This window comes from Ovis aries, chromosome 10 (genome assembly GCF_016772045.2).
Source record: "Ovis aries strain OAR_USU_Benz2616 breed Rambouillet chromosome 10, ARS-UI_Ramb_v3.0, whole genome shotgun sequence".
Taxonomy (NCBI): Eukaryota; Metazoa; Chordata; class Mammalia; order Artiodactyla; family Bovidae; genus Ovis; species Ovis aries.
The window spans coordinates 69,835,936-69,847,601 of NC_056063.1; the positions used below are offsets into that span (position 1 = coordinate 69,835,936).

Genomic DNA, 11,666 nt, shown 5'->3' on the forward strand with positions numbered 1-11,666 from the left:
TCTCAGTAACACTTAGCTACCTTCTATCTGTGGTTTTCCTGACTCGTTTCCAAACGATCATTTGTGTTTCATTTTCTGCCCTGTCCCTCCATGGAATCTGTTTTGTTAACCTTCCCCACCACTCCAGCCCCATTCTCTTCAACCCATGTCCTCCTCTTACACCCAGAGAACTTCCATGCACTTTTTAGGACTTCTGCTTCCTGTTCTGGTTTCCATTTTCATTCTGGGCCCTTAGAGCTGGCACAGGGGAGACCTGCCTGAGCTTGACAGCAACCTGTGTCTTTTTTTATTACAAAGAGCAGACATAGCCCCACAGCGAAGACATTCTGGCAAAGCAATTTGTGTGTATGTGGTTTTCTGTACCAGCTTTAGTTATTTGCTGAATCTAAAAACCAAAACAAAGCAAACAAGACCACCGAACAACCAAACACTGACAAGTTTTTAAACAGTAATAGTCCCGCTTGCCTCAATTCTACGTTTGTATCTGTATTTCCAATCAAAAGTTTACCATTATTTTTATGGAAATTATTAATGCAGCAAAAAAACTTTCTATTGTGGTCATGATGTTTTCTATGCCCATGGTTTTATTCCTGAAGAGAATGAATTACATTCTGAATTATTAGGGCTGTCTTTCCAAAGTACATATCCTTTTCTCTCAATACTGTTTCCAACCTTATATTTTTCCCTAATCACATGAATCACCCATTAAACTCTTTGTTTCCTGGAATTTGAATTGGAAAGGTTCTTGTTTAAAGAAAAAGCTCAGTAAGTTTTTGTTGGATGAATGGGGAAACCTTAATTTATCTCATGCCAGTTGTAATAATAATTAATATCTTCATCTCTGCCGCTATTACATCATCTTTACCACAACAGCTAACACTTACTTGCTCTTTGCCAGGGACTAGCCCTTTAAAGACATTATCTAATCATAGTAGTTGCATGTAAGTTTGTTTTTCTTTAGAATAACTTAATTTAGATTTCAAGCCTTCATTCTATTAAGATTGTAATGCTTTATCTCAGATACGTCAGGGTTTCCCCTTTTTCTGGGGTCATTTCTAAAAATCACAGTTGTAACAGACACTATGTTTTTTAAAATTTACTTTCTAGTTTTTGGCCACACCACATAGCATACAGGATCTTAGTTCCCCAACCAGCTATTGAACCTATAGCTCCTAGAGTTGGAAGGGCAGAGTCTTAACCACTGGACCACCAGGGAAATCCCAATTTTGCAACCAATGTAGCTCCCTCAACTGTGTTGTTAACAGCATGCTGATATACTTTAATATATATAACATTAACATTATACTTTAATATATTTAATATTAATAAAATATAATTAATGTTATATATTGATATACTTTAATAAGTAAGCCAAGTGTCCAACTTACTACTCCATTTCTCTGCCTCATTTGTGGCTAGGGTAACCAATTCTGGCCAAGGAGACGCAAGAGAAAGCTACCTGGAACTTCTAGGATAGCTTTTGCATCCACAAGGGTTGATGCTGGCTCCTCCCTCTCTCCCTTCTGCTTTGATCTCAGATGTAATAGCTGGAGCAGGGGTAGCAATGTTGTGGCCATGCAGAAAAGGCCCTAAATTGCATTAGTGAATTATAGAACCAATTTGAGTAATCATCTGTTTTTGGACTTCCTATTATGTGAGAAAAATAAGTGACTATTTTTTAAAGCCACTGGAATTGTCTTTTATGCTTCTTATAGCTGAATGTAGTATTCCTAAGTAATAATACAGTAGTGTTATGGAGTGCTATAGATGCCAAAGTCCTTCATCAATAGCACTTCAATGCTATCCTTCTTCAGTCACTAACACCTCATCTAGCCTGGCATTGTCGTTTAACACAGGCCATAACTGAGGTCCCTTGTACCTGGCGAATGGTTGCTTTACCCTCTGCAAGTTTGTATTCTAGTTCTTTGCCATGATGGTGCTGGTGTCATCTGTTTTGGTGCCACTCTGGGATATCAGAGTATTTGCAAAGCTGATGATAGGTCTGTCTGTGGTGGACTGTTGCAATGGTTGCTCCTGTTTAAGCACCCCATTGGGTATTCATACTGTGTGTAGACCTTTTCCATGTTGACTCTAGGCTTGGTCTCTTGACTTGTATCAGCCAACGACGCATTAGCAGGCTTGGTAGATGCAGAGGTTCAATAAGCTGCCTGTACACTGGGGCTTGTCTGCTTGGAACGTTCCCAGTCATCGTGGTCTGAGAAGCCTAGTCTCATAGAGAGATCACTGTAGGAGAACAGAGACACTCCAGTTGACCTTTAGCTGAACAGTCAGTCAACAGCTTGTACAAACCAGAAGACATGCAAATGAGCCATCTTGGGTATTCCAAGCCTGCTGAGCCTCCAAATGACTACAGTCCAGTGTGAACCATGTCGAGCAGAAGAATTGCCTAACTGAGCCCTGGCAATCCATAGATTTTGAGCATAATAAAGTGCTTGTTGATTTAAGTCACCAAAGTTTGGGATGATTTATTACCCAATAATAGATAACTAGAAAATGTCCCTTTTCCCTAGATACACCATGATTTAGAGAATTGCAGTATTATAATGACTAGCACAGCTCTAAAAATTTTTTTAAAGATAAGTATTTGATTTTGACTTTTTGCTTCAAGGCTTAAGTATAATTTTTTGTATGTATGGAACACAAGAAGCCTGATACATTCATGAGCCAATTCAAAACACTACATTTTCTATTTTATTCTACTTAGCATTTATATAGTACTCATTATCACGAAATATATGTGCTTTACAATGTTATTGTTTAGCATTTATATAGCACTTTTTGCTTTTAGTGTATGCTACAAATTACTTTAATGTTTATGATTGTAAAATGTCATTTAAATTTTAAAATTATTTCATAATCTTCCTTGTAGAGGATAAAATGTATAACCAATATTGGGCCTAATTTATATGTCCCTTGAGAATGTGCATACGTTGACTGTGTAGAGGGCGGGGTCCAAGGCAATGAGTAGAAATGGGGCATCAATGCTATTGCGACAAAGACCACACCAGAAAATCTGAATTGAAAAAATGAGTCCCACCCAATTGCAATGTTTGATACAAATATCCCTTTGAGCAATATTTGATACAGATATCCCAGAAACCATACCTATTTGTACAGCAATTCAAGCTGGAGTAAGTACACCATGGTAGACCAGAGCAGAAGTTTTGGAATAAGACAACTGGAGAATGTTTTCAACCTCTCAGATTATGAACTTTTTTTTTTTTAGACTTCTTTTTTTATGTGGACCATTTTTAAAGTCTTTATTGAATTTGTTGCAATATGCTTCTCTCTTATTATTATTTTTTTTTTAACCAAAAGGCATGTGGAATCTTAGCTCCCAGACAAGGGATCAAACCTGCGCCTTCTGCACTGGAAGCTGAAGCCTTAACCACTGTATCACCAGGGAAGTCCCAGAGATTACTAGCTCTTTCTCCTTAAAAAGGATATTGATTTTATACAGTGATTGTGACAATGAAATTGGACTACACCAGTAAAAACACTTTGTGTAGGCCTAATACAGTGAAAATGTATAAAAAATTAGAGCTATTCTTATTACTAAGATTCTGTTATTAAGGTTGTTACTCAGGTCTGATTGGATACTAGCTGAGAATTAACTGTTTAGTGTTACAGAGCTGTCTTGGTTTGAAGGATGAAGGAATGCTGCAGCCCTCTCAGGTGATCAAAGTGCCAGTTGTACCTTCTTGTACTCTACCATCTTGTACTCTCCACAAATGAGCATAAGCAGTGAATCCATTGTAGGGTTTACTAAACCTCTGGTCTTCCTTGTCAGCAGAGAAGACTATCTGTCTTGCTCTGCTTAAGAAGGCTCTTTATTGTTATGAAAGGAGGCGTGGTCTAGGATTTCTCCACTGATGGGAGGAGAGAGCATCTGCCTTTCTGGTGAACCACCACTGCCCTGCTATACCCTGGGGAGTAGAGATTTTCTTACTTAACAGCAGAGTCACCAAGATAGTAGTCCTTTCTTCCTAACAACAGGAGGAGTGACCTTGGCATTAAAATTCCCTATTGGGCCAGCACACACTTAACTGGTACTGTCCAGGTTCAAAGAAGAAAATAGAGCCATCTTCCTTTTATTTCTGACAAAAAGGAAGTTGCTGAATCATTGTTAAATGGCTCTTTATACCGTCTTAGTGTCAAAGTTATCATTTGAATTCAATCTTACTAAAAAGGCATAGTCTTTATGTGTGTGTGTGCTCAGTTGCTTCAGTCCTGCCTGACTCTTTGTGACCCCATGGACAGTAGCCCACCAGGCTCCTCTCTGTCCAGGGGGATTCTCCAGGCAAGAATACTGGATTGGGTTACCCTGCTCTCCTCCAGGGGATCTTCCCAATTCAGGGATCGAACCTGCAGTGTCCTACGTCTCCTGCATTGCAGGCGGATTCTTTACTGCTTGAGCCACCAGGGAAGCCTATAGTTTTTACAGAGCTACCCAAAGAGTTCTCCTGTATATTCTTAGATTTTTACTTTCTACGATTATCAGTATTACAAAATGTTCAGGTTGGTTTCCAAACCATTCATCCAGATGCTTGATCATAACATTTAGGGGTTTGGTTTCCCACCAGAAATTCATGTTTCAGCTTGTTTTCAGATGTAGCAAGGCAGAAACCTGGGCTTGAAAAAAGGTTTGTACATCTGAATGCTTTTGCACTTAGAAAAAAAATCTTCAAAACTGGAAGTCAGATAGAATGATAATGTAGAAATTATTGTGTTACCTCTTTTTTCTTTTTTTTAAGAGATTGTTAACCAAACGTGGACAATTTTCTAAAATTCATGTATACTTTCAGAAAGAAATGTAAAATATTGGGTTCGTGCGTTTGTTTCAGAAGGACTGGCTGTCTTCAGAAGGAGCAGTTTTAATGACTCTTGAAGTTCTGTTTCTGTTTTGAAATTTGTTGGTTCTGAAAAACCAAATGTTTGTTTGAATATTTTATTAATTCTTATACAGATAATTGATAAAACCACCAAACTTTTCTGAGGTGGTCTTGACTCATGAGACTTCATCATTCTTGTGTGCTAGGTCATTTCAGTGTCCGACTCTTTGTGACATTATGGACCGTAAGCCCACCAGGCTCTTCTGTGCATGGGATCCTCCAGGCAAGAATACTGGAGTGGGTTGCCATGCCCTCCTCCAGGGAATTTTCCTGACCCAGGAATTGAACCCGAGTCTCTTATGTCTCCTCATTGGCAGGCAGGTTCTTTACCACTAGTGCCGCCTGGGAAGGCATTTTCAGATCTTCTTTGATTACTTAAGGATTTGGCCTTTGTGTCATTCTCAACTTCATTCTCCCCTCAGAACAAGAGCTTTGGAGAAAAACACGGAAGGTGAAAACTACAGTTAAAAAATGAGAGGGATTTCCCTGGTGGTCTAGTGGCTAAGATTCTGTACTCCCAATGCAGGAGGCCCTGGTTCAATCCCTGGTCAGGGAACTAGATTCCACATGCTGCAACTAAAAGACCTCTTATGCCTCAGTGAAGATGGAAGATCCTGAGAGCTGCAGCTAAGACCTGGTGTTCCCAAATAAACAAATAAACATTTTAGAAATTAAAAGCAAATTAACCTTGAACTGTGCTATAGGCATAAATATGCCATGTCAAGTGAGGACAGTATTCACGCTTCCTGTCCTTTTGATGCCTTTTTAAGATCCTAAAGGGCTGATTCCTGTCCAAGTAGGGCAGGAAATCCTGCATAATTGGGGAGATGTTTCAGTAAGAGCTGAGACACAGTGGAAAGAGGAAGAACTGGAATTCAAGAAGAGCTAATAAGGAATATTTAAGAAGGAAAAAAAGATAGGAAATATGTTTGAAGTGGGAAATAATTGATGCTTGAATATGCTGCATGCCAAAGGGGAAAAAAGAAGCCCACAAAAGAGGTCTTAAAGACATGTGGAAAAGCCCTGGAGATGAAATGTTATATAAATATTGCTAGTCAGTTATAATCAACCATGGCAAAGCCACATGTTTTGTAACTGAAAGAACTGACAAAAGCAAAACCACCGACTCAGCACCGGATGAAGGGAATTGGGGGAAAGAGCATTTATTAATTGCCAAAAATTAAATAAATAAATGGAAGGAGACTGGTATTTAGGGTGGCTGAGGAAAAAATACAAGGAGATCATGGATGGCATGAAAATGTTGAGAAAGTAGAATAAATGTTAGATCAAAAGAACTGGAAAACAACAGATTTCCTCCTTGGAGTTACGCTAGCATTAAAGAAGGACTACTTACAAAGAACAATTAGAGCCCAATTCAGCAAGACTTAGAAAAAGGAGAGCCCACCAGCAAATCAAATCCAAAGAACAATATCTGTGGCAATTAGAGGGCACAGATAAAATGCTTAACGCCGTTCTTATCAGGTAGGTCTCCTGGTAAAAACTCTCAGTGCTCCCGACTTCCCACTGCTCAGTGAACCCACCCTCAGGGTATCTGTTCTGAATCTTCCATCTTGCTTCCTCTAGGAGCTGCCATTTCCCCCACTGAGAATCGCCCTGCTCAGGGCTTTTGTCCTCTGTCTCTTTTTCAAGATCTGTCCCTAAATCTCCTCTCCTCACCCCAGCCTTTATGTCTCATGTAGCAAATACATCTCAAATCACATCTCCTGCCGTTAATTTGTTCAGCAAATTCCTATGGACTGCCTCCAATGTACCTGGAACTTTTCTAGACTCTAGAATGATGGAGCTATTCTACAGTGATGATACAATAGACAGGAATCCTTGTCTTCATGGAGCATATTTTAGTGAGGGGAGAGTGAAGAAACATCCTATGAATAATTAAATGCAATAATATTCATGAAACGTTTGCCTCTCTCCTGTATTCGTTTCCATGGCTGCTTTAAACAATTTCCAAAACTTTTGGGTAACTCAGAAAACAACAGTAATTAATTTTATCAGTGTTCTGGAGGCCTAAAGTCTGAGTCGAGGTGCTGGTGGCCCCTCTACTTCTGGAGGCTCTGGGGGAATCCTTTTCTGCCTCTTGCGGCTTCTGGGGGCTCCCAGGGTGCCTGGGGACACCACTCCAGTCTCTATCTCGGTAGTCACATTGCCTGTACCCCTTCTGTGCGATTTCCCTTTGCTTCCCTCTCACAGGGACACTTGTCCCTGGATTTAGGGCCCACTGTCAATGAGGTCCAGATGATCTCGAGATTATTTTCAAAGAAAAATAAGATCATTTCTCAGCTTCCAGGAATTTGCATGGATATCTTTAGGGAGGACTGTCTGGGGACTACCACATCTCCAAAGTCTATGTAGAAGGAATTTCCAATTTTTTTTTAACGCACACGAGCCATTTATCTTTTTTTTTTTTTTAAATTCAGATTCTGTTTGGATATGGCCACCTATGGCCTTGTTTTTCATCTTTCTGATTCAGCAATTCTGCCCTTCAAAATAGATTGCAATTGCTTTACGTCTTTGCCCAGTGCTTCTACTCTGGTCCGGATGGTACCGCTTTTTTGCCCATATTCTTTGCCATAGCCACCTCTCTGTCCTTCCTCCCCATCTCACCCCTTTTACAGATGTGGTTCCATGGCCCAAGTAGAAGCTTCGCCGGGAGTCCACCAGAGTCTCTGCAGGTCTATCTGACTAATGTCGCCTGCTCAGATATGCTTCCCATGAAGACCCTAGTTAACATTCAATGTAGCATGATCAAAATGATTATGTATTTGTGGTTTATAGGCTTCCTGTCTGTCTCCCTGCACTGCACTGTAAGGTAACTGCCATCGGGACACTTGGGAAGTTAAGTGGACATCATGAACGTAGGATTTAAAATGAACTTCCCTGGTAGCTTCTAGACTCTGAAACAAAGCCCTCCCTGTTCAGGCGTGGTCTCATTTGCAATTGGGTGAGCAGCGTGTGCCCTTCAGAAGGAGTGCCCTGCAGCAGGGCATCTTCACTCAGCAAGCAAGCCCTCAGCTAGGCTTAGCAAACTGCACTCCCTTAGGCGGGCAAAGGATTAAAACCTTTTGGAGGACTTCCCTTGCGGTCCAGTGGTTAAGAATCTCCCTGCCAATACAGTGGGCACAGGTTTGATCCCTGGTCCAGGAAGATCCCATCTGCCTCAGAGGAACAAAGCCTGCCACAACTGCTGAGCCTGCACACTGCATATGTGCCTAGAGCCTGTGCTCAGTAACAAGAGAAAGTGAAAGTGAAGTCGCTTAGTCGTGTCCGATTCTATGGACTGTAGCCCATCAGTCTCCTCTGTCCATGGAATTCTCCAGCAAGAATACTGGAGTGGGTTGCCATTTCCTTTTCCAGGGGATCTTCCCAACCCAGGGATCAAACCCCAGTCTCCCACATTGCAGGCAGATGCTTTACCATCTGAGCCACCAGGGAAGCAACCAACAAAAGAAGCAACTGCAATGAGAGGCCGCAGCAAAGAAGAGCCCCTGCTCTCTGCAACTAGAGAAAGCCTATGGTGTAGCAATGACCCAGCGCAGCCAACAGTTTAAAAATAAATACGTAAAATGGTTACGAAACATTTCCACAGGGATCAAATAAGGAATTTCTGGCTGATCTTTAATCCACCTGAATTTCAATAGTCATTTTATCTGAATTTTCAAGCACTCAGGTGGGTTTTACTCTAATTTGGTGGCTCCTCCAGTGTGGCCCCCAGATCAATGCCATGAACACCACCTGGGAGCTCCAGAGAAATGCAGATTCGGGAGAGTCCCGCTCAGACAGTAAAGAGTCGCCTTTAATGTGGGAGAACAGGGTTTGATCCCTAGGTTGGGAAGATTACCTGCAGAAGGAAATGGCAAACCACTACAATACCTTGTCTAGGAAAATCTCATGGACAGAGGAACCTGGCAGGCTACAACCCATGGGGTCGCAAAGAGTCAGACATGACTGAGCAACTAACATACCCACCCATTCACCCCAAACCTAGTGAAAAGGAAGTTTTGGGGGGCAGCCACTATCACTTTGCAAGCCTTCCAAGTGTTTCTAATTCTTGATAAATTTGAGTACCAGTGCTGTAATTGATTTTAATGACTTTAACCACTCTCATTGTGTTAGGATAGTTTTAATCCCATCTTTGTCATTTGAGTATTAAGCAGCCTCTTGTAATGTCACATCTTCTTTCTTTTAGTAATTGAAACTTCTTGGAAAATTGCTTTTCCAAATAATTATATATGAATATACATATGCAATATATACTATGTATGTAGTATGTGAATATGTGTAACATATTTATATAACTCAGAAGAAAACACTGGATACATGCCAAGGTGTTGTCTGGAAACACCCCAGTTTAGGTGATCGTTATTTTTTTCTTTACATTAGCAAAATGTAATAACAATTTTTATCTTTTAAGTTATTTTTCTCTGCACCACAGATTAGCTGAGCTGAAGGAGCTCTTTCTATGAGCTCATGGAACGTTCTTTCTTTACCTCCCTACTTTAAAGAAAAGAGAAGGAAAAAACTCAGTGAATCCATTCGAAAAATGAACAAAGGAACCATCACATAAAGAAATATAAATGGTCCTTAAATATGTGAAGAGATACCATTCACCTCCATAATAGAAAAAATATAGATTAAAGCTATACATAAATACCATTTTAACTTTATTAGATTAAATTAAATACAAAAGTTGGACAAAATACCCATGGGTCAAGTATAGAAACAGGATCTCACAAACATTCCTATTGGGAGTTCAAAATAGTACAACTACTATTGTCGCACTAGAGTTAATTTGACAAAATCTATCAAAATGACAAATGCAAGTCAAAGAAAAACAGATACTGCATGGTCTCACTCATATGTGAAACTGAGAAAGGAAAAAAACCCAACCAACCAAGCTTATAGACAGAGAACAGATTGGTGATTGCCACAAAGGAGGGGTGGGAGAGAAATGGGTGAAGGGGGTCAACCCATACAAAGTTCCAGTTGTAAAGTAAACAAGTCCTGGGGATGTAATCCCTGGTGGCTCAGATGGTAAAGAATCCTCCTCCAACATAGGAGACATGGGTTCGACCCCTGGGTTGGGAAGATCCTCTGGAGGAGTACATGGCAGCCCACTCCAGTATTCTTGCCTGGAGAATCCCCATGGACAGAGGAGCCTGGTAGGCTACAGTCCATGGGGTTGCAAAGAGTCAGACATGACTTAGTGACTAAGCACACACGGGATGTAATATACAACACTTGACTATAGTTAATAAGATGTATTGCATAAATGAAAGTTGCTAAAAGAGTAAATCTTAAAATTTTTAATCATAAGTAAAAAAATTTGTGTAACAATGTATGATGGCGAATGTTAACTAGTCTTGTTGTGGTGATCCTTCATAAAGGAATAGGTGTTACTCTTAAAATTGTAAAAAGTGACACAGAAATTTTGCTTGTTTTTTAAAAGGTAACATTCATATGGTTCAGAAATAAGAATACTTAACAGAGTACACATTGCTTCTACTCCTGTCCTTTTCTCCCCATCCCTCTATGAAAACTACTTGTGGCCTCCTATATTTCCTTTATCTTTAGCATTAAGTGATTTTCAAACCCCAGCCATTTTTCCTTCACAGTCTATTTTATCTCCACTTCCTCCTTTCTCTTCCCTTGGACCATTCCCAGTGTTCATGTGCACGTTCAGGGAGGTGCTTGTGTAAACTAGTGCAACAGCGTCCAAGTCTCTCTGCTTGTCTTTCTTTTCTCTGTCCTGTTTGCCAGGCTATCACCAAATTAATCTTAGCCAGATCTTATTTCAATCATGTCATTCCCCTATTAAAAAAAAATTTTTTTTAATAAAGATACACCTACCAAATCTAGTCCAGACTCTGTCTTTTGGAGCTTAGTTGGGGGACAAGCTGAGCCCTGACTAGGAAGGAGAAAACCGCTTCCCTCCCAAGACTCAGGGAATAAAAGAAAAGACAGTTTTTTTTAGAAAAAGAAACAAGATTCAAAAGAAAATTTTCTGACTGCAAATCTTCTACACTTAACCACAAGGCTAAGGTAACGCCTTGCTAAATTTTTTCAGCTATGTTTATTTCACTGTGAAATTGGATGGCCCACCCTCCCACCATGCTGGAAGGGCTCCACAGGGAAGGTGCTGATAAAGAGCCCATGTGAAAAAGGACCACTTCTCCGTATCCTCCTGTCTTTGCAAGCCTTCCCTAGTTTTGCTGACAGTGCAAAAATCTGAAAAGAAAAGGACAAATATGAAAGCACAAGTAGTGAATTATCCCAGCACTGTGTCGGTTGCCAGTCAATGATGGCGCCTGTCAATGATGGCGCCTGTCAGTAATGGCGCCCGTCAAGGCACGGATGAAGTTCAGGAACTGTGTGTTAGATGAATGTGTCTTCTGAGCTCCTCTTCACAAACCCTCCAGAATGGTTGCCATGGCGCCCCTGGTTACTGTGGCAAAACTGGCCTCTTAGCTTGACTGCCAGAATCACCTGTTGAGTACATCCTGAGAGCCTGGTCCTCTGTGTGCCCCGTGTGTAAAGACTGAAAGAAGAGTGAAGGCTGTGGTCCTTCTATTAATTTAGGGGAGATTTTAAAAATTCACCAGGAAGAATGAACTTTTCTGTTAACATCTCTTTTTTCTTGGTGACAAATATTTTTGTTTTTTAGATGGATTGCATGATGTGGGAACACGGAACTAAAACATAAACATTTTTACACTGCCAAATTCAAATAACTGT

General features: G+C 40.5%; 1 non-coding gene across 1 annotated transcript; it reads left to right on the forward strand.

Moving 5' to 3' along the window:
- Positions 1 to 5,396: 5,396 nt before the first annotated feature.
- TRNAG-CCC (transfer RNA glycine (anticodon CCC)) lies at positions 5,397 to 5,469 on the forward strand. The gene has a single exon. It is a non-coding gene; the product is annotated as a tRNA-Gly (tRNA).
- The last annotated feature ends 6,197 nt before the right edge of the window (positions 5,470 to 11,666 follow it).